This window comes from Hemitrygon akajei, chromosome 8 (genome assembly GCF_048418815.1).
Source record: "Hemitrygon akajei chromosome 8, sHemAka1.3, whole genome shotgun sequence".
NCBI classification, from domain to species: domain Eukaryota; kingdom Metazoa; phylum Chordata; class Chondrichthyes; order Myliobatiformes; family Dasyatidae; genus Hemitrygon; species Hemitrygon akajei.
Window position 1 is genome coordinate 152,627,287 of NC_133131.1, and position 22,978 is coordinate 152,650,264.

Genomic DNA, 22,978 nt, shown 5'->3' on the forward strand with positions numbered 1-22,978 from the left:
TAATACAATGTTGAAAGGAAACTTGGATAGGTACATGGATAGAAAAGATTTAGATCTATATGGACCAAATAAGGGCAAATGGAAGAAGCTCATGTAGCAGACCTGGTCAGTATAAATGAACTTGGTCAAATATTGAACGGTACAGCACAGCCCACAATATTGTGCTGAACTAATTCAACTAACAATTGGCCAACTAAGCTAATCATTTCTGCCTACACAAGTCCATTTCCTTCCACTTCCTGCACGTTCATGTGCCTATGTAAGAGCCTCTCGAATGCCTCCATTACATTTGCCTCTGCCATCACCCAGGCAATACATTCCAGGCACTCACCACACTCCGTGTTAAAAGGGGCACCCAGTGAACTCTAGGTAAAAAGCCTGCCCCGCACGTCCCTGTTGAAGTTACCTCCTTTCATCTTAAATGCCTGATTACTAGTATTAAGTGTTTCAAACCTGCAAAAAGAGATACAAGCTGTCTACTCATAATTTTATAAATCACTATCGATCTCCCCTCGGCCTCCACTGCTGTGGAGAAGACAGCCCACGTTTGTCCAACCTCTCACTATAGCATAAGCTCACTAATTCAGACAGCATCCCGGTAAACCTCTTCTGTACCCACTCCAAAGCCTTCTTCTAGTGGAATGACCACAACCTAAAGCAATACTTCTGATGAGGCCTAACGAGAGATTCATAAGGTAGTAATGACAGACGAACTAAATGGGTACTTTGCATCTGTCTTCACTGTGGAAGACACTAGCAGTATGCCAGAGGTCCGTAAGTATCAGGGAGCAGGAGTGAGTGCCAATGCAATTACAGTTGAAAAAGTGCTAGGCAATCTCAAAGGTCTTAAAGTGGAGAGGTCACCTGGGCCAGATGGGCTACATCCCAGAGTTCTGAGAGAGGGTGCTGAAGAGGTAATGGATGCATTGGTCATGATCTTTCATGAATCACTTGATTCTGGCATGGCTCTGGAGGACTGGAAGATCGCAAATGTCACTCTTTAAGAAGGGAGGAAGGCAAAAGAAAGGAAACTATAGGCCAGTTAGCCTAACTTCCAAGGTTGGGAAAGTTCTGGAGTCTATCATTATGGATGGGATTTCAAGGTACTTGAAGATTAATGATAAAATAAGTCAAAGTCAGCATGGTTTCTGTAAAGGGAAATCTTGTCTGAGAAATCTGTGAGAAAGTAACAAGCAGGGTGGACAAAGGAGAGGCAGTGGATGTCATTTACTTGGACCTTCAGAAGGTGCTTGATAAAGTGCCACACGTGAGGCTGCTTAATAAGATAAAATCCTATGGTATTACAACAAAGATACCGGCAAACTGGGTGATGGGCAGGAGGCAGTGAGTGGGAATAAAAAGGGCCTTTTCTGGTTGGCTGCTGGTGACTGAGTGGTGTTCCTCAGGGATCAGTATTGGAACTGTTGCTTTTCACATTGTTTGTCAATGATTTGAATAATGGAATTGATGGCTTTGTGGCAAAGTTTGCAGATGATTCAAAGATAGGTGGAGGGGTAGGTAGTGCTGAGGAAGCATTGCGATTGCAGAAGGACTTAGGCAAATTGGAAGAATGAGCAAAAATGTGGCAGACGGAATACAGTGTTGGGAAATGTATGATAATGCATTTTGGTAAAAGGGACAACAGTGTGGACCATTATCTAAATGGGGACAAGGTTCAAACATTAGAGGTGCAGAGGGACTTAGGAGTCCTCGTGCAAGATTCCCGGAAAGTTAATTTACCGGTTGAGCCTGTGGTAAAGAAGGCAAATGCAATGTTGGCATTTATTTCAAGGGGAATAAAATATAAAAGCAAGGAGATAATGCTGAGCCTTTATAAGACACTAGTCAGGGCGCACTTGGAGTATTGTCAACAGTTTTGGGCCCCATATCTCAGAAAGGATGTGTTGTTATTGGAGAGTCCAGAGGAGGTTCATGAAGATGATTCCAGGAATGAAAGAGTTAGCATACTTGGAGTGTTTGGCAGCTTTAGGCCTGTACTCACTGGAATTTAGAAGAATGCGGAGGGTTCTCATTGAAACCTATTGAATGTTGAAAGGACTAGATAGGGTGGATGTGGAGAGGATGTTTCCTATGGTGGGGGTATCCAGAACTAGAGGGCACAGCCTCAAAATTGAGGGGTGACCCTTCAGAACAGAGGTAAGGAGTATTTTTTTTTAGCCAGAGAGTAGTAAATCTGTGAAATGCTCTGACACCAACTACAGTGGAGGCCAAGTCCGTATTGAGCTGTAATAACTGAAGGGAGCAGTAAAAAATATCTTTGAAGAGTGCCAGACTATCTAAGTTGAAGGTTCAAATTTCACAAGACAGCCAGCTCTCACAAGCTGCACTTGATCATTTCATCTTGAACTCAGTCGCTACACCCTCACTGTCAGGTTCAGAAGGTTATGAGTTCAAACTTGAATTCAGGTCATTAATGCCTGGGCTGAAGTTCTGAGAGAAACAATAAACAGAGACCTTGCATTGCAGAAATTTTATCCAAAGATCCATAGAATCAAAACACAGGCCATTTGGCCCAACCAGTTCATGCCCACTACCAGGCCCATCCAGCTAATCTGAATTTCCTCCTTCAGCCCATATCTCTCTAAGCCCCACCCCTTTACATACCTATCCCGGTACTTCTTAAATTATATCATTGTACCAGCCTCTAACACTTCTTCTGGTAGCTTGTTCCATAAACTTAACACACTGGGTGAAAAAGGTTGCCCCTCAGATTCCTTTTAAATCTTTCCCCTCTCTGCTTAAACTTTTACTGAATTGTTTTAGATTCCCCTACCCTGGGGGAAAGACTGTAACTGTTCATCTTATCTATGCCTCTCATAATTTTAAACTTTTATGTAATGTTCCCACCCCCCAACTATTCTCCTACGTTCCATGAAATAAAGACCTAATATGATCATCCTCTCACTATAACTCACACCGCCTAGTCCTGGCAGCATCCTTGTAAAGCTTTTCTGCCCTCTTTCCTTTTTAACCACATCTTTTCTCTAACAGGATGACAAAATTGTGCATGGGACTACAAATGCGAACTTAACAATGACTTACACAACGGCATCATAATGCCCCAACTCCTGTACTCAGTGCCCTGATTGATGACGAGCTGTGTGTTAAACTCCTTTTTCATCGCCCTGTCTACCATTGAACTATGCATTTGTCCTCCTATATGCCTCCATTCTATTACACTCTCTAATGCCCTACCAGTCACAGTCTAAGCCCTACAATGGTTTGACTTTCTAAAATACATCATCTCACACTTCTGTGTTTTGAAATCCAGTTGTCACTCCTTGGCCCACTTCTCTCACTGATCGAGATCCCCTTGTAAACTACGTTAATATTCTTCACTATCAACAATACCTCCTAATTCCACATCTTCTGCAAACCTACTGATCAAGCCTTTTGCCTTTGCATCCACATCATTTATATAAATAACAAAGGACCCAACACCAGCACCTACGACACACCGCTAATCTCTAGCCTCCATTCTAGGAAACAACCTTTAACCACCACCTACTGTTTCTTACCTCCGAGTCAATCTTGAATCTACCTAACTATCTCTCCCTGGATTCCATGGGACCTTCCAGACCAGCCTACCATGCGAACCTTGTCAGAAGCATTGCTAAGGTCCAAATATAAACATCCACTGCCCTAATTTATAGCTGACTTCTTCAAAAAAGCTCTAAAATGTTCCTCGAGTATGCGAGACTTCCCATGCACAAAGATATGCTGCCTCTTCCTGAATCACACCCTATTTATCCAAATGCTGGTAGACCCTCTCCCTCAGAATTCTCTCCGGTAACTTCCCCACTAGTGATGTTAGGCTGAGCCGAATTTTCTTCATGTACTTACCAATGACAATGAAGTTAAAGTGGTTTACCAAATATTTGCCTTCGAGAAAATTATCACCTACAAAATTTACATTGCTTCTTTTGGGATCCTGCTCTGCATATTATGTCTGAAACATGTTGTCCAATGGAACGTGTTTCATGTATTGGGGACAGTATAAAAGGTGTCATTAACATGCTAACCTGCCTTTCATTTCTAAAGGAAATAGGGGACTTCCTAATACGAACAAAGGGATAAATGGTATATATATTTAGGATGTAGTAGGTATCTCCACCAGCTTTCATATATGATTCATATTATTAATCCCACATGGCCAGATGCAGTTGTCAGTAATCAGAAAGAACTCGTTTATTTCTAATTATAGTCGAAATAACAAATCAGAAATAGCTCTGGTATTACAGAGTGCTTGAGAAAGTATAAACGAAATGGCTCTGGTTTCTGTAATGTTTGAAGAACCTCATAGGAACATAGAGGGTTACTTAATATTTTCAAATATTTTCAAATATTTCCAAAGCAATCACTGATTCCCTCTCAACTAGCACATTCAAGACCAGAAACTTGACTGGACCAGTGTACAAGAGCTCGGTAGCCGATTACAAGTGGCTACACTACTGACACCCTAAAATCTTTCTATTAACTGCAAGATGTGAATAAGCTTACCAAACCGTAATTATGGCTACCATATTAACTCCGCTCTATGATTCCCTTCCATTGACATTGTGCACTTTAGATTCCGATTCTGTGCTGTGACATGTAGCTGAGTGCATAAAGAGCTTCGTTCTCCTGCTTACACAAAGCAACACTGGATTTTTCCAACGTATCATTAATATCATTTGAAATAAAGCAGGCATGACTACCTCCCAAAGGTGTACAAGTCACTTGCTTGAAGCGATTCTTTTCCAGTTCATAGAAACATTGCACCATATCTTAACTTTTTAGTTAAAATTAGTCGTTTGAATGATTTGTTTATTAACCTACAATTTGTGAGAAAAATCCATTACTTACATTCTACATTTTATTATTCTGCACTTTTGATATACAATAGAATTGTTCAAGGAAGATGTCCATTAGACACATAGGAGCAGAATTAGACTACATTGGCCAACATGGCTGATTTATTATCCCCCTCAACCCCATTCTCCTGCCTTCTCCCCCCCATAATCTTTGACACCCTTACTAATCAAGAACCTATTAACCTCCATCTGCGCAGCTGTGGCAATGAATTCCACAAGTTCACCACACTCTGACTAAAGAAATTCCTTCTTATCTCTATTCTAAAGGGATGTCCTTCTTTTCTGAGGCAGTACCCTCAGGTCCTGGACTCCCCCACTATAGGAAAAATCCTCTGCATATCCACTCTGTTTCTTTCAATAGGTTTCAATAGGTCTCATTCTTCTAAATTCCAGTGAGTAACCTTTTCATTCCCAAGTTCATTCTGTGAAACTCCTCTGGACCCTCTCCAAAGCCAGCACTTCCTTCCTTAGATATGAGGCCCAAAACTGCTCACAATACTCCCAGTGCAGTCTGAACAATGCCTTATAAAGTCTCAACATTACATCCTCTTGGCTTTCTTGCTACATGGATTCTCAATGAATTCTTCTTTACTTGATTGTAATGGTTGATCACTTTTGCTGCGTTCCATTCCTCTTAAGGTTGTCTTTGTCTTCTTTCCTCACAACTGCTTCGCGTTAAAGGAAAAGAAGATGGATTACTTTAAGACTACACATTGATGTTCTTCAGCAGTTGGTGCCATTGGAGAAACATTCATTTTTTTCATGGAAGATTTATTAATAATTTTACCACAAATATCAAATAGTTCCTAGAGGACAATTGCCACAAAAATAAAAGACTTGTGAAATCAAATTCTTTTAATTCTGTGCAAAGAGAAACAGAACTAATATTCCAGGACAATGACCTTGTATTGACTCTGCTGAGGGGTCATTGACCTGAAATGTTAATGCTGTTTCTCTTCACAGAAGCTGCCTGACCTACAGAGTATTGCAGTATTATTTTCTGAATTTGGGCAGGGATTTTCAAGATGTTGACCCAGTCATGATGAGGGAATAGCAACATAATCTTTTCCCTCTTCTTTCCCTCATCTTCTATTCCTAACTCTGGTCTCTTACCTCTCCTCTCCAGCCTATCATGTTCCCTGGTGCCCCACGTCCTCTTTCTCCCATGGTCCACACTCCTCTCTTATCAGATTCCTTCTTCTCCAGCCCTTTGCCTTTCCACCTATCACCTCGTAGGTTCTTACTTCATTCTCCCTCCCCACCCACATGTCTTCATCCTAACTCCCTACCCTGTCACCTTCTAGCCTGTCCTCCTTCCACTCACTCCAATTTTTTAATTCTGGCAACTTCCTGTCCAGTCCTGAAGAATAGTCTCGGCTTGAAACATCAATGATTTTGTTTCATTTCCATAGGTGCTGCCTAACCTGCTGAGTTCATCCAGCATTTTGTGTGTGTTACGTTAAGGTTGATAAAGCCAGGATGATAGAGAACCCACCATTAAAGGGGGAAAAATATCAAAGTGAACATGAGAATCAGTTTTAGGGAGATAAGGAGCAGGTTTTCTGAGGTTCAGGAAAATTGGCATACCTCAGTCTACTCTGTGTGCAACTTGGAGACTGCAGTAATTCCTGAAAATGATCTGAGCTACAGAGATTTGAATGAATTTTAAGTCATCACAGGAAGCTGCACCTGTGACAAGATTCAGGGATATCCATATCCAAAAGTTGCCCTGTTTACTCTAAGGTTCAACACTGACACTTTGTTCAGAAACAGACTGCACAATTACTTAATATATGCATTTGTTTAGAAATTTTAGGACACCGTAGATTTAGAACCCATTAAAACAGAAGAATTTGCTGTACATAGCATCAGGATTGAACTGAATTGAATTGAATTGACTTTATTTCTTACATCCTTCACATACATGAGGAGTAAAAACCTTTACGTTGCGCCTCCATCTAAATGTGCAGTTTATAATAGCTTATAATAAATAGAACAGTCAATGTAACGTAGAGTACACTCAAGTCAGCGTGAGTTCATCAGCTGATGGCCTGGTGGAAGAAGCTGTCCCGGAGCCTGTTGGTCCTGGCTTTTATGCTGTGGTACCACTTCCCGGATGACAGCAGCTGGAATAGATTGTGGTTGGAATGGCTTGGGTCCCCAATAATCCTATGGGCCCTTTTTACACACCTGTCCTTGTAAATGTCCTGAATCATGGGAAGTTCACAACTACAGATGCACTGTGCTGTCCACACCACTCTCTGCAGAGTCCTGTGATTAAGCCAAGTACAGTTCCCATACCAGGCGGTGATGCAGCCAGTCAGGATGCTCTCAATAGTGCCCCTGTAGAAAGTTCTTGGGATTTGGGGTCCCATACCAAACTTTCTCAACCATCTGAGGTGAAAGAGGTGCTGTTGTGCCTTTTTCACCACACAGCCAGTGTGTATAGACCATGTGAGGTCCTCGGTGATGTGGATGCCGAGGAACTTGAAGCTGTTTACCCTCTTGACCCCAGATCCATTGATGTCAATAGGGGTTGATCTATCTCCATTCCACCTGTAGTCCACAACCAGCTCCTTTGTTTTTGCCACCTTGAGGGAGAGGTTGTTTTCCTGACACCACTGAGTCAGAGAGATGACTTCTTCCCTGCAGGCCACCTCGTTATTGAGTTCAAAAGTCCATGAGTATCCTTGTAGTATTTGATTTGTTTTTGAGGATTGAAAAGAGCAGTTTGGTGATCAGTAATGGATCAAAATGTCTGAGATACAGTAAGTATTTTCCATTGATCTTTACTGAAGAGTTTTTTTGCAGAAGTGGTATATCATGGAGGTGTGAGGATTTTATTGTACCTATTCCTCGCTGCTCTTGTGTATCAGACAATAAACTTGACTTGATTGGGATAATTAGAATTGCATTGAGAGCTCAGAGTAAATGACATCAAGACTACGCTCCCTTGATTGTTAGTTCTTGACACTGGCATTTGTATTGTGTGAGCCTTTTTCCACCTGTTAACAATACTGCACCTGGGAGTGTTAAGTTTGCAGTTGTTCTGGAAACCAAAGTAGTAATTGCTACTTGAAGAACAAGCACTCTCAATCTCCACTGAACATTTTATTTGTTCATTGAGTTTCCTGAGCCATGGAGACAACATTGTGTTTAAGGTACTTCGGTCGCACTGTTAAGTAGGCTAGGATTTTGGCTTATAATGATGAGTTGTGGTGGAAAGGGAAGTGCGCCCACTGGTTGGTGTGGACATGATGGCCTCTGCTTCAATTCTGTGTGGTTCTGTGACTCCGAGTCTATAAACCAGAATCGTGCATAGCTTGGAGGCAATTGAATTCCTAATCATTTTCTGCCCTTTCATTCTACCTGATGAAGGCTGTGGGCTTGTTAAGTGCTGCCAAAGATGTCTTAGCAACTTGCTGTAATGAAGAAAATATACAGCATACTGCAGCCTGTACAGGCATTGCAGCCAAATCCTACTATTGGTGGAGAAAACTGATGTTGAAAACTGGACTGAAAATTGTCAAATGGAATTCAATGCCAATAAGAGTGAAGCATTGCACTTTGGCAGGGCAAATCAGAGCTAGGCTTCCACAGGGAATGGTAGGGCACTGAGGTGTGAGATAGATCAGATACATCTGAGAATATAGATCCATAATTCCTTGTAAGTGGCATTATAGGTACAGCACTATGTAAAAATCTTAGGCACATATATTCAGCTAGGGTGCCTAAGACTTCTGCAAAGTACAGCAGTAATTTTATGTATTGTATTGTACTGCTGCCACAAAATAAACTAATTTTATGACATTTGTAAGTGATGATAAACCTAATTCTAATAAGGGTCCCTATGGTGGACTTAGAATGGGAAGGGGCCAGGGAGAAAGGAATCATGGTTGGGAAATGGGGAAGGGAGAGGGGAGAGAGCGGGAAGCACCGGAGAGGCATTCTATAATGATCAATTAACAAATAGTTTGGAGTCAAATTACCTTGCCTGGTGTCTCAGGGCTGGGTGTTTCTGCACCAGTACCCCTGGAACTCTTTCTCTGCCAAGTGTCTCACACCACTCCTGCAGTGAGACCTTCACCAATCCTAACATTGTTTGCTACCATCAGGTTTACAAACTCGCTCTCCACTCCACATTGACAAATACACTACAATGCAAAAGTCTTGGGCACCCTGCCTATATGTATACGTGTGTGTTTCTAACTCTTGCACAGTACTGTAGATAGGGTCATAAAGAGATCTTTGCGTACATTGGCCTTCATAAATCAAAACATAGCAGATAGGAGTTGGGATGTTGGGTCAAGGTTATATAATATACCAGTGAGGCCTTATTTGGAGTAGTATATGCAGTTCTGTTCGCCCACTTACAGGAAAGATATCAATAAGCTAGACTGAGTGCAGAGAAAATTTACGAGGGCACTACTGGGAATTGAGGACCAGAGTTGTAGGTAGGGCTTCATTCCCTAGAGCATAGGAAAATAAGGGGGGATCTTAAGGAGGTGTACAAAATTATGAGGAATGTGAACAGAGTAAATGCCTACAGGCATTCCCCTGAGGTTGGGTGAAACTAGAACTAGACGTCATAGGTTTGGGTTGATAGATGAAATATTTAAGGGAAACCTGAGGGGAGCTTCTTCACGCAGAGGGTGGTGCGAGTGTGGAATGAGCTTCCAGCAGAAGTGGTGGATGTGGGTTTGATTGCAACATTTAGGGGAGGTTTGGACAGGTGCGTGTGGCACATGGAGGGCTACCATCTAGGTGTGGGTATTTGGGATTGGGCATAGACTAGATGGGTCAAATGCTACAGATTAAAGATTACCTTTATTGTGACATATACACTGAAACGTTGAAACATGCAATGAAATGCGTCTTTTGCGTCACCGATCAACATAGTCCAATGATGTGCAGGGGAAGCCCATAAGTGTCACCGTTCTTCCAGTGCCAGCATGGAGCATACCCACACCTTACTAACCCGTACATGTTTGGAATGTGGGAGGAAACTGGAGCAGCTGGCAGAAAAACACACAGGGAGAACGTACAAACTCCTTACAGACAGCAGCAGGATTTGAACCCTGATAGCTGGCACTGTAAAGTATTACACTAGCCACTGCTCTACAATGCCGCCTGTTTCTGTGATGTGGTGCTTGATGACTCTGTGGCTCTTTGTCTCTGCTATTAGACAGTCCATCAATTAATCACTCCTGATGAAGGGTTTCGGCCCGAAACGTTGTCACTACCTCCTCCCATAGATGCTGTCTGGCCTGCTGAGTTCTGCCAGCATTTTGTGTTTTTATTTATTTCCAGGATCTGCAGATTCACTCGTGTTGCCATCAATTAATCAGTATGCTTTATCCTGGATTATTCTGAGCCGCTTGGTATTTTAGAACTGAATTTAGAAATATTCTGTAACCCTCCTGACTTAACCGAACGGCTTGAGGAGTGGCTCTGGGTGTTCAAATAGACAATCAAATCGTCATCTAACATTTAGGCCTTGACCATCTCTTGTAGTCACAAGACTTATGTGAACTGGTAATCTGTGGGTATTTACATCTTCTGTGCTGTTTACAGTGAAGAATTATATGAAGGTGATGTAACAGAGTATCTAGAAAAAGGTGCCATGGTTCACTGTGGAATTCTGATTAAAGTTGTTGAGATGAAACATCAACTTGCTTCCTCTCTCCAAAGACGCTATCCAATTTGCTGAATATTTCCAGCTTTGCTGTATCCTTAATACTTTGCTTTTGGACAAGAAAACCACCCTTCTTTTGTATCCCTGTTGATTAACTGTCATATGAAGAGTTTCCCACAGAGGGAAGCCTTACATTATCAAATAGAGATTAGAAATTTCTGCTATAATATTTTGTTTATCATGTTTTTCAGAAAGCATGATTTTGTAATATAAATTATTTTGCAGACTTATTGTTAATATTTATTGCTTCTGTCACCAAAAATTATTCATGGTGTCAAGATTTTCCTCTGGTTATTTCTTTTCCATTTAGTAGATTTTATTATGGTTTTTTTAATCAATACCTCAAAGGCATTAAAAAAGTTTCAGAGACTCTAGCACTTTGGCATCCGCCATTCTCAGAACAGTCAGACAATGGGCCAGGGGCAAATTGAGGCCTCTTGGAAACAAGTCCTATCACCATTGCCAATATATTACTACATATGTATTTAGTCAGACAATAAGGAACAGATTGGGCGGCCTCGATGTTTAAATCCATTCATGGGATGTAAAAGCTGATTTATAATGTACCACAATCTGCAATGAAGAAGTTACTCTGTGGGCAAAGATTGAGTAAATATGGTCTTTATAGAATTCTGAAGGAAGTGAATTGTTTCTTAATGAAATCCAGAAAGGAATTTAGAGAACCGATGAGATAAAGTTTTCTTCCAGTGCTGATGAATCAGCATGCAAGAGGGAGACTGAAAATCTGGCTGAGAGGTGTCATAACAACTGCCTCTCACTCAATATTAGCAAGACCAAGGAACTGATTGTAGACTTCAGGAAAGGGAAACCAGACGTCCATGAGCCAGTTCTCATTGGAAGATCAGTTAAACTCCTGGGTTTTACTATTTCAGAGGACCTGTCCTGGTCCCAGCACGTAAGTGCAATTACAAAGAAAGCATGGCAGTGCCTCGACTTCTTTAGGAGTCGGTGCATATTCAGCATGATATCTAAAATCTTGACAAGCTTTTATAGGTGTGTAGTGGAGAGTGCATTGACAGCCTGGTATAGAATCACCAATGCCTCTGAATGGAAGATCCTGCAAAATGTTGTGTGTTTGGCCTAATACATCATAGGTAAAGTCCTCCCAACGATTGAGCATATTTACACAAAATGCTGTCGTAAGAAAGCAACATCCATTAACAGAGGTCCTCGTCACCCAGGCTATGCTCTTTTCTCACTGCTGCCATTAGGTAGAAGGTAAAAGGTAGAAGAGCCTCAAGACTCGCACCACCAGGTTCAAGGACAGTTACTAACTCTCCACCATCGGGGTCTTTAATAAAAAGGGATAACTACACTCACTTGCCCAATCATCGAAATGTTCCCACAACCATTGATCTCACTTTTAAAGAATCTTTAACTCATTATCTCATGTTCTCATTATTTATTGCTATTAATTTATATTTGCATTTGCACAGTTTGTTGTCTTCTGTACTGCGGTTGAGCACATGTTATAGTTACTCTTCTATGGATTTGTTGAGTATGCCCACGAGAAAATGAACCACAGGATTGTAAATGGTGACAAATAGGTACTTTGATAATAAAATTTACTTAGAACTTCGAACTTTGGAGGAATTAGAAATTTGGCCGTAGATTCAAAGTAAGGGTTGAGACAGGCCACGAGTGAGGTGAAGTCCATCTTCTCTCAGGGGGCCATGAATCATTGGAATTGTACCCCAGTGAGCTCTGGAGAATAAATTACTGAGTAACTTTAAAGCAGAGATGTGGACCACAGGGAGATCAAAATTTATGGTGATCAACAGGAAGATGGAATTGGCCAAGATCAGATCAGTCATATCCTCGTGAGGCAGTGAGGTATTGTTCATAGGTTGAGAACAGGTCAGAGATTAGGAATCCTGCACAGAGGAACTCAAATCCTAACTTCTCAAAGCCTGTACAACATCTACGGGGCTCAAGTCAGGAGTGTCATGAATACAGTCCACTTGCCTCGATGAATGCAGCTTCAATAACACTCAAGAAGCCCACCGCCAAGCAGAACATAGTAACCCCCTTGATAAGCATTCCATCCACAACCATTCACTCAATCCACCACTAGCAGTGCAGCAACTCACCAAGACACGTAGGTAGCACCTTCCAAACCCACAACCTCTGCCAGCTAGAAGTACCCGAGCAGCAAAAACATGGGAACACCATTGCCTGGATGTTGGAATATTTTGCCATTTCTTCACCATTGCAAGGTCGAAATTTTGGAAATCGGTTAGCACTGCTGGTATACCCACACCTCAAGGACTGGCACAGTTCAAGAAGGTAGATCACCTCCACCTTCTCAAGGGTAACTAGTAATAGACAAGTAAATGCTTGCTCAGCCTTTGAAGTTCACATACACACAGAATATAAATGGAAACTTTTGATGTATTCCTAAGTTCTCATAAGCCTCTCACTTCACTTTCACCACCAGCACAAAACATAGAAACATAGAAAACCTACAGGACAATACAGGCCCTTCGGCCCACAAAGCCATGCCAAACATGTCCCTACCTTAGGAATTACTAGGTTTACCTATAGCCCTCTATTTTACTAAGCTCTATGTACCTATCTAATAGTCTCTTGAAAGACTCTGTCATAAGGTTAAGGGAGCTAGGATTTTACTCTTTGGAGAGAAGGAGGATGAGAGGAGACATGATAGAGATGAACGAGATATTAAGAGGAATAGACAGAGTGGACAGCCAGTGCCTCTTCCCCAAGGCACCACTGCTCAATACAAGAGGACATGGCTTTAAGGTAAGGGGAGGAAAGTTCAAGGGGGATATTAGAGGAAGGTTTTTTACTCAGAGAGTGGTTGGTGCGTGGAATGCACTGCCTGAGTCAGTGGTGGAGGCAGATACACTAGTGAAGTTTAAGAGACTACTAGACAGGTATATGGAGCAATTTAAGGTGGGGGGTTATATGGGAGGCAGGGTTTGAGGGTTAGCACAACATTGTGGGCCGAAGGGCCTGTAATGTGCTGTACTGTTCTATGTTCTATGTTCTATGTATATACCTCCACCACAGTTGCCGGCAGCCCATTCCACGCACTCACCATTCTCTGAGCAAAAAACTTACCCCTGACATCTCCTCTGTACCTACTCCCCAGCACCTTAAACCTGTATCCTCTTGTGGCAACCATTTCAGCCCTGGGAGAAAGCCTCTCATCATCTTATACACCTCTATCAGGTCACCTCTCATCCTCCGCCGCTCTAAGGAGAAAAGGCCGAGTTCACTCAACCTATTCCCATTAGGCATGCTCCCCAATCCAGGCAACATCCTTGAAAATCTCCTCTGTACCCTTTCTATGGCTTCCATATCCTTCCTGTAATGAGGCAACCAGAACTGAACACAGTGCTCCAAGTGTGGTCTGAGAAAGTGGGTTGAGAAAGTTTCTTGATCAACAGATTAGGCAAAGTTAGTAATCAATGTTGAGACCTAAACAGTAAATCCTGAAATATTTATCAGGTTAGTTGTAACATATTTCTTGCGAGCTCCCATTGAGGGGGAAACATTATGATAGAAGTTTTCACTTGTTTTATGTGGGTAAGAATTCCTGCGCGGTGGAATGCCCATAAATTTGAGTACAAAGCAGCAGAGGGAATGTTCTTGGAGTGAAAGTGTATGGGAGCCTTCAGTGAAAACAGCCATCAGGAACAATTTTTAGCATAAGTCTCAATCATAAAGATTGACAATCATCTGTCTATACTTGCTGACTATTTTAGAACATGGGGCATAGAAAATGGAACAATATCGCACACTCCAGGCTCTTTGGCCACAATGTTGTGTTGCCCTTTTAACCTACTTCAAGATCAATCTAATGCTTTGCTTCCACCTACCTCCCCCAGTTTTCATTCATCCATGCGCCTATCTAAGAGTTTCTTACATGTCTGTAATGTATCAATTTCTACCGTCACCCTCCATGCATTTACCACTCTGTAAAAACCTACCTTTTGTATCTCCCTTTTACCTTCTTCCAATTGCTTCAAAAATATGTTCTCTTGTATTAGCCATCTCCACCCTGGGAGAAAGGCGCTGGCCAACCACTCTATCTATGCCTCTTATCATCTTACTCACCTTTAACAAGTCACTTCTCATCCTCCTTCACTCCAAAGAGAAAAACCTTAGCTCACTCAACCTTTCCTCAAAGGACATGATCTCTAATCCAGGCAGCCTTCTGGCAAATCTCCTCTGTACTCTCTCTAAAGCTTCCACATCCTTCCTATAATGAGGCAACTGGAAGAGAACACAATACACCCTATCCCTGTTATATGCATCTTCAGACAATGCGTTTTCACAGTTGTGCGTTGAACCTATTTCTACCACTTTCTCCTTAAATGCATCCAAAGCTCACAGTTATGCGTGCGTGTGCGGTGGAGTCTGCGAGGCTGTTGGCCGGCCAGTATTGTGCGGGACAAGACGCGCCACTTTCCCGCCAAAACAAGCCAAGCGCGCACTCCTCAGAGTCTCACTGTGACAGCGTTTGGATGTGCGATCTTGCGCTCCTAACCTTTTGTTGTTATTACCTACGGTGCAGTGATTTTGTGCTTGAAATATTTAACCATGCCTCCTAAGTGTCTGATGTCAAGTCTTGGGCCATCAGCCAAGCGGCAGGGAACTGCTTTAACACTTGAAAAGAAGTTGGAAACAGGGCCACGTCAGGTGAAGGTAACACAGCTCTGGGATGCTACTTCAGCCTGGGTGAGTCCACAATCAGGAACATAAAGAAAAATGCTGAGAAAATAATAAGTACAGTGATTGATTCATCTCAAGTGTCTTTGAAGATTATTACCAAAGTGCGTCACCTGATTATGACAAAAACGAAGAAAATGCTGAGTTTGTACATTGAGCATGAAACAAAGAAGAAAACAACACTCAGTGCCGATCATCTTCGCGTGAAAGCTTTGGAAAATTATGGTCACCTTTGTTCAGAGGCTAGTGAGGAAGTGTCAAGTGATATTGTTAGCTGTAACACAAGTAGGGGATGGTTTTCTAAGTTCGTTAATCGTCAGAGGCTTCATAGCTTAGCTGTGCATGGTGAACAGGCTAGTGCTGATGAAGAAATCAGTGTGGATGACCTTCTGCGATTAACTCAGACTGAAGGTGATAACAACAATGAAGAAGGACGTGTCAAGTTGCAGGTGAAGAATTTTACAGTGAAGCAACTGGCAGAATTTTTTAAGGCTGGGGAACACTTGGCACAAATGGCGATGGACATGGACCCAAATTTAGAATGGAGTCTGCATTTCAGTCGCTCCCTGCAGTCAATCTTTCTTCCTTACAAGCAAATTTATGCTGAGAAACAAAATGCTGCCAAGCAAACAACCCTTGCCACTTTCTTCAAACCGGTGTCATCCACACCAACTCCACCTCCACCTGAGCACTCCACACTTGTCACATCTTCTGCTACCGGCAGTGCTGAGAGTTCCACTAACTTGCCTGAGAGTTCGGTGAGTCTTCCTTCACTGCTTGCTGTGTTTGACGACCCACAACCATCCACCTCATCCACGTAAAGCTACCCAACGCCACTGCACAACCACTCATCTCCCGGAGCCTACACACCTGCCACTGTTGGTGAGTACTGTACACCCTAGAATGTTAACTTTCTATGATTTATTATGTTGAATATTACCTTAAATTGATGAAATATAATACGAATGCTCCCTTGTGGTACTGCTTTTGTGTTGTATTGGTGTGAAAATGTGAATAAATTACAGATAAAACATACTTAGGAAGCCCTCTGGAATGCATCCCTATTTTCTCCATTTAAATAATTATTGACATAATTCATTTTCCATACTATGTGTGACTGCGAGGAACGTGTCCCTCACATATAACGGGGGTATGGTGTACTCCAACTGTGGTCTGACCAGAGATTTACAGAATAGCATCATTACCTCCTGGTTCTTGAGCTCAGTCCCATGACTAATAAATGCCAACACACCACATGCCTTCTTAACAACCCTATCATTTGTGTGGCAACTTTGAGGGAAATATGGACTTGGACCCCAAGATCTATCTGTTCTTCCACATTGCTAAGAATCCTGCCATTAACTTTGTACTCTACCATCAAGTCTGATGTCAAGTTTCCGGATTGAACTCCATCTGCCACTTCTTGGCCCAGTGCTGCATCTTGTCAATGTCAAGTTGCAGCTATCCATCCACAACGCTATTCATTAGACCACCAACCTTCATGTCATCTGCAAGCTTACTAACCCATCCTCCCATTTCCTCATAAAAGCCACAATGAGCAGGGCTCCAGAACAGATCCCTGCAGAACATCACTAGTCATGGACCATAGAATTTGAATTTCTTTTTTTCTCTTTCTTTCTCCCTCTGAAATGGTATCCTTCCTTCCCTAACCCACAGAATGACACCTCGCAAATGCCTGAATAATTCTGACAATAGCTAATGCAACTCTAAAAAACTGCAGGTGCTGGAAATCTGAAATAAAACCTGCAAATACTGATCTTGTCAAGGTTGCATCTATGGAATGAGAATCAGAGATAACATATAATATCAAAGACCCTTTTATCTAGAGTCCGTTGAATATTTCTAGATATTTTTCTTTTGAGAAAAATGACTGATTTGTTGCTTCTCTTTTACAATGTTAGCTCCAGAGAAACACTCTCCATATTTCCAAGTTCAAAGTTCAAAGTAAATTTATCTAAGTACATATACATCACCATGTACTACCCTAAGACCTATTTTCTTGCAAAGAAGCACAATATTATCAATATTCAAATGAAGACAAACTGTGCAAATGCAAATACTAATAATAATAATAATAATAATAATAATAATAATAATAATAATAATAATAATAAAAGCACAATACTATTGAAAATGTTAGTTGCAGGGTTCTTGAAAGTGAGTCCATAGATTGTGGAATCAGCTCAGTGTTGAGGTGAGTGAAGTTATCCACACTAGCTTAGGAGCTTGTTGTTTGAAGGGTAATTAATGTTTCTGAATATTTTTGAATGTGTGAAGAACTTCGACTGGATAAAGCATGATCACCATTTGCATGTCTGCGGAAATTTTAAATGCTTCCTCCAACCCATGTGGTTTAAGACATGAATGACATGCTTTATTCTTTGCGCTTTAGAGTTAGTTTCCCGCAGCCATGAAAACGGTATGGTTTAAACCTCTAGATCATGTTGATACTACATATGAGACTTGTGAAAATTTACAATGATATGATTCCAATGTGCCATTTGGAACAGTTTTCTGAGCAGAAAGGTGTGTGATATATTAGAGAATGCAATCAAAGTTTCCTGGAACAGAATGTTAGTTTTTGTGATTAATTTATTTTAACATAATGACTTGTGTGGAATATAGTGTAACTAATTATGAATAATGAAAAAAGGCATTAGGGAGATGATTTGCATCTACATGCTTAATACTGCTGATAGAATGTTGTCATCATCTCTGTTTCAGGTGAGATTCCTGGTACTGAATGCTAATAATTCCTAGAAGGTTAAAATTGCCTAAAGTTAAATTGCTGTTGGCCCTAAAACTTAGTGAAAACGTTCTCTAGACAACAAATTAGAATATGCATAGAGCAGTGAGTTGGTAATCAAGCACCTAGCAGCTAATACATAGTCATTGAGCATCACAGTCAGAAACAAGCTTTTCAGCCCATCTCATCCTAGTCCCATTGACCTGTGTTTGATCATCGTCCTCCACACCCATTCCATCCATGCACTTTCCCAACTTCTCTTAAGTGTTGAAATTGAACCTGCACCCACCTCATCCACTGGCAACTCATTCCACACACTTGCCACCTTCCGAGTGAAGACGTTTCCCCTTATGTTCCCCTTAAACATTTCACCTTCCACCCTTAACCTATGACCTCTAATTCTAGCCTTATCCAACCTCAATATGGAAGGTGATGGTGCCCGTACCAGACTACAGCTTGCTTACCTTTTGAAAACCAGAAGCGCTGTATCATTTGCACATTTTTATACAAGCATAGAAAGTCAACAATCTGTTAGAGCAAAAGCAATTCAGTAGCTGATAGTGCTTCTAGAATAGGTTTGGGAAATATATTAGCATAACATAGAAAAACACAGCTCTGGGACAGACCCTTCAGTCCATTATGTCTGCATTGAACGTAACAATAAATTAAACTGAAACTCTTCTATGTGCACATAAACAATATCCCTTCATTCCCTGCCTGTATATATGTCTATCTAACAGCCTCTTAAACATAGTCAAGGAGAAATTTAAGTCAGAAAACTATTAAGAAAACTGGCACTACGAAAACAGCATTCCCCAGCTGTCAGCTCCATCCCTCTACCTGACCTCTATTTGAAATTGAATCAGATTGTTCCCAACCTTAGACACTAAGGGATCCAGAGATCATCTTCCCACCATCACTCTTCTCTGGTGAGGAGAATGCCTATTTTCACTGCTATAAAGCCACCTCAAACCTTGTTGCAGTGGCCCATATTTGATGAATATATCTTTGGCGTTACATGTTGCCTGCTCTGCTAATTGTAGTAAAAGGCATCATTTTAAATTGCAGTTGCATAATCAGTTCAATCTATGAGATTTACACAGGAAGATGTTTCCTGCTTGACATTGCCGCTACAGAGTCATCGGCTGGGGACCACCATTCATTGATGTTTTGCTCCCTTAGTCCTGGTACATCTCCTGGTGGCGGAGTAGTGGCAGGAATGCCCTCCTGCCACCCCCTGCAGCTTTCAATAGGCTTGGTCTCCCCCCCCCCCCAGTTACTGTCCTTCCTCCTCTGATACGGCCAAAAGCTACCCTTTTCTGCCTCTTCAGCCAGCTCTCTGGTGGACCTCCTGAGCCTTGCTCCAGTCACTGCCGTATCACGGAGTACCCTTGTTGACGATGTGCCGATGAAGCCCTGGCATCCTACCTCCCCAGGTTTAACGATGGTCCTCCAGCCAGCTCTCCTGCCAGGGTCAGAGCCGTCTCTATTTCCTGAGGAGACTGAGGTCCTTTAACATCTGCCGGACGATGCTGAGGATGTTCTACGAGGCTGTGGTGGCCAGTGCTATCATGTTTGCTGTTGTGTGCTGGGGCAGCAGGCTGAGGGTAGCAGACACCAACAGAATCAACAAACTCATTCGTAAGGTTGTGGGGATGGAACTGGACTCTCTGACGGTGGTGTCTGAAAAGAGGATGCTGTCCAAGTTGCATGCCATCTTGGACAATGACTCCCATCCACTCCATAATGTACTGGTTAGGCACAGGAGTACATTCAGCCAGAGTCTCATTCCACCGAGATGTAACACTGAGCGTCATAGGAAGTCATTCCTACCTGTGGCCATCAAACTTTACAACTCCTCCCTCGGAGTGTCAGACACCCTGAGCCAATAGGCTGGTCCTGGACTTATTTCCACTTGGCATGATTAACTTATTATTATTTAATTATTTATGGTTTTATATTGCTATATTTCTTCACTATTCTTGGTTGGTGCGGCTGTAACAAAACCCAATTTCCCTCGGGATCAATAAAGTATGTCTGTCTGTCTGTCTGACTACTTCAGCCTCTTCTGCTTGTGGGTAGCCTCCACTCCTTCCTCCCATGGAATGGTTAACTCAATATGGAAGACTTTTGGCAGCTGTGGACCACAGTACTATGTATGGGCTGAAAGATGTGGTGACGATTTCTCTGGTTAGACCAAGGGTTCCCAACTTTTCTTACACCATGGACCTCGACAACGTTTAAGAGAAGTTTGATTATGAATGTGGATACTAGGGGTAGGGAGGGTCATGTTCCCAGTGCAGTTCGATGGGAGTAGGCAATATACATAGTTTTGGCATGGACTAGATCAGCTGAAGGTCCTGTTTCTGTGCTATACCTCTCTGTGACACTCTGAGTCTACCATCAGCCAAGGGGTCTGTCAACCTTAGGTTGGGAACCCTTGGGTTAGGCAGCACTTGGAGTATTGTGCTCAAATCTGATTGCCTCATTACATGAAGGATGTATAAATGTTAGAGAGAGTGCAGAGGAAACCTGCCAGGTTACTACTTGGATTAGAGAGCATGTCGGATGAGGAAAGGTTGAGTAAGCTAGAGCTTTTCTCTTTGGAGAGAATGAGGATGAGAGGAGACTTGATAGAGGTGTAACAGATGATGAGTGGATACCCAATGCCTTATCCCCCAAGGTGGAAACGTCTAATATGGAGAGCATAATTTTAGATTGATTGGAGGGAAGTACAAAGGGAAGGTAGGTTTCTTTTACATGGAGAATGGTAGGTGTATGGAATGTGCTGCCAGGGGTGGTGGTAGGGGCAAATACGTTAGGACATTTAAGAGAATCTTAGAAAGACACATGGATGAATGAAAAAAATGGAGGGCTATATGGAAGGGAAGGGTTTGATTGATCTTGGAGCAGGTTAAAAGATTGCACAATATTGTGGGCCAAAGATCTTGGACTTTGCTACATTGTCCTATATTCTATGTTCTAGAAGGCACAGGTTTAAGATGAGAGGGAAAAAGCTTAATAGAAACTTGAAAGGCAACTTGCTTACACAAAAGATGGTATACAGGTGGTTGTGTCGGTACAATTGCAACTCTTAAAAGATATTTGGACAGGTGCATGGATTGGAAACGTTTAGAAGGTTATTGGCCAAACTGGCAATTGGTACTTGCTTGGAGCAGTGACCAGTTGGGCTAAAGGGTCTGTCTCGGTGGGTTATAACTCTATGACTCTATGTCTCTATGAATAAAAGGGGATGAGTGCAACTAAGTGCGTGATGGTCAATGGGCAAAGGGCCTGTTTTTGTGCATCGTGATTCTGTAATTTGTGAAAAGAGCTTCAAGTGTGAGATAATTGCAAATCATTTGTTGCCTATATTGTATTATCTTGTTGTTGATTCTATCCAGATTAAGCTGTTAAATGAGTAGAAACCCCATAAAATTCCAGCCAAGTATTTTCTTGTTGCCCAAGAGGGTTAAAGACTTGAATTGCTTTTCCACATTCCTTTTGGAGCATAATATTTCAGCATAAATATATTAATGTTTCAGTAAAATAAAAACACATCTATCAGACTATTAAATATTAATTTATTCATTCCATTATTTTTATTTTTGACAGTACTGTGTATTACTGAAAAAACAGTTCCTTTTTTTCTAAAAGCTATGCTTTAGATTTCTATATATAATGAGGTGTTTAAATGCACAAATGATATTGTCACATATTATTCCAAAAACATTGTGGATTTTTATGTGAACATTGAAGTCTCTTTGGATCAGTTAGCAGATACAATGCGATTTGCAATAAATATATAGTAGCCTTGTTTACATTCTATAGTTTGTCCTCTTGTAACAACAGCTTAGAAGCAGGTGAGTGGGAAATATGGGAAAACAATACATTGTACATACAGCATGATCTGCCTAAGACCACATGAAACTGCAGAGAGTCGTGGACACAGCTCATCATACCACCAAAAACCAGCCTCTGCTCCACGGACTCTGTCTACTCTTCATGTTGCCTCAGTAAATCAGCTAACCTAATCAAAGACCACACCCACCCTAGACATTGTCACCTCCACCCGACCACCCGTACCTTTCAGGCAGCAGATACAAATGCCTGAAAGCATGTAGGTACCACCAGGCTCAATGATAGCTTGTATCCTGCTATTATAAAACTATTGAATGACCCTTCTTGTATGATGAGGTAGACTATGAGGGTCTACTTCACTCTGGCCTTGCTCCTGATTGTCTGCCTGCACTGCACTTTCTGTAACACTTCATTCAGCATTCTGTTGTTGTTTTCAAGGGTGGAGGGGTAGGCAGTGCTGAGGATGCAGGATTTAGACAAATTGGAAGAATGGGCAAAAAAGTGGCAGATGGAATACAGTTTTGGAAAATGTACGATAATGCATTTTGGTAAAAGGGACAATAGTGTGGGAATATTATCTAAAGTGGGAGAAAGTTCAAATATCAGATGTGCAGAGGGTCTTAGGAGTCCTTGTGCAAGACTCCCAGAAGGTTAATTTACAGGTTGAGTCTGTGGTAAAAAAGGCAAATGCAATGTTGGCACTTGTTTCAAGTGGAATAGAATATAAAAACAAGGAGATAATGCTGAGCCTTTGTAAGACACTAATCAGGCCGCACTTAGAGTATTGTCAACAGTATTGGACTCCATATCTCAGAAAGAACGTGTTGCCATTGGAGACAATCCAGAGGAGGTTCACGAGGATGATTCCAGGAATGACAGGGTTAACATATGAGGAGAGTTTGCAGCTTTGGGCCTGTACTTACTGAAATTTAGAAGAATGCAGAGGGATCTCATTGAAACCTACTGAACGTTGAAAGGCCTAGACAAGGTGGATATGGAGAGGATGTTTCCTATGCTGAAGGTATCCAGAACTAGAGGGCACAGCCTCAAATTTGAGAGGTGACC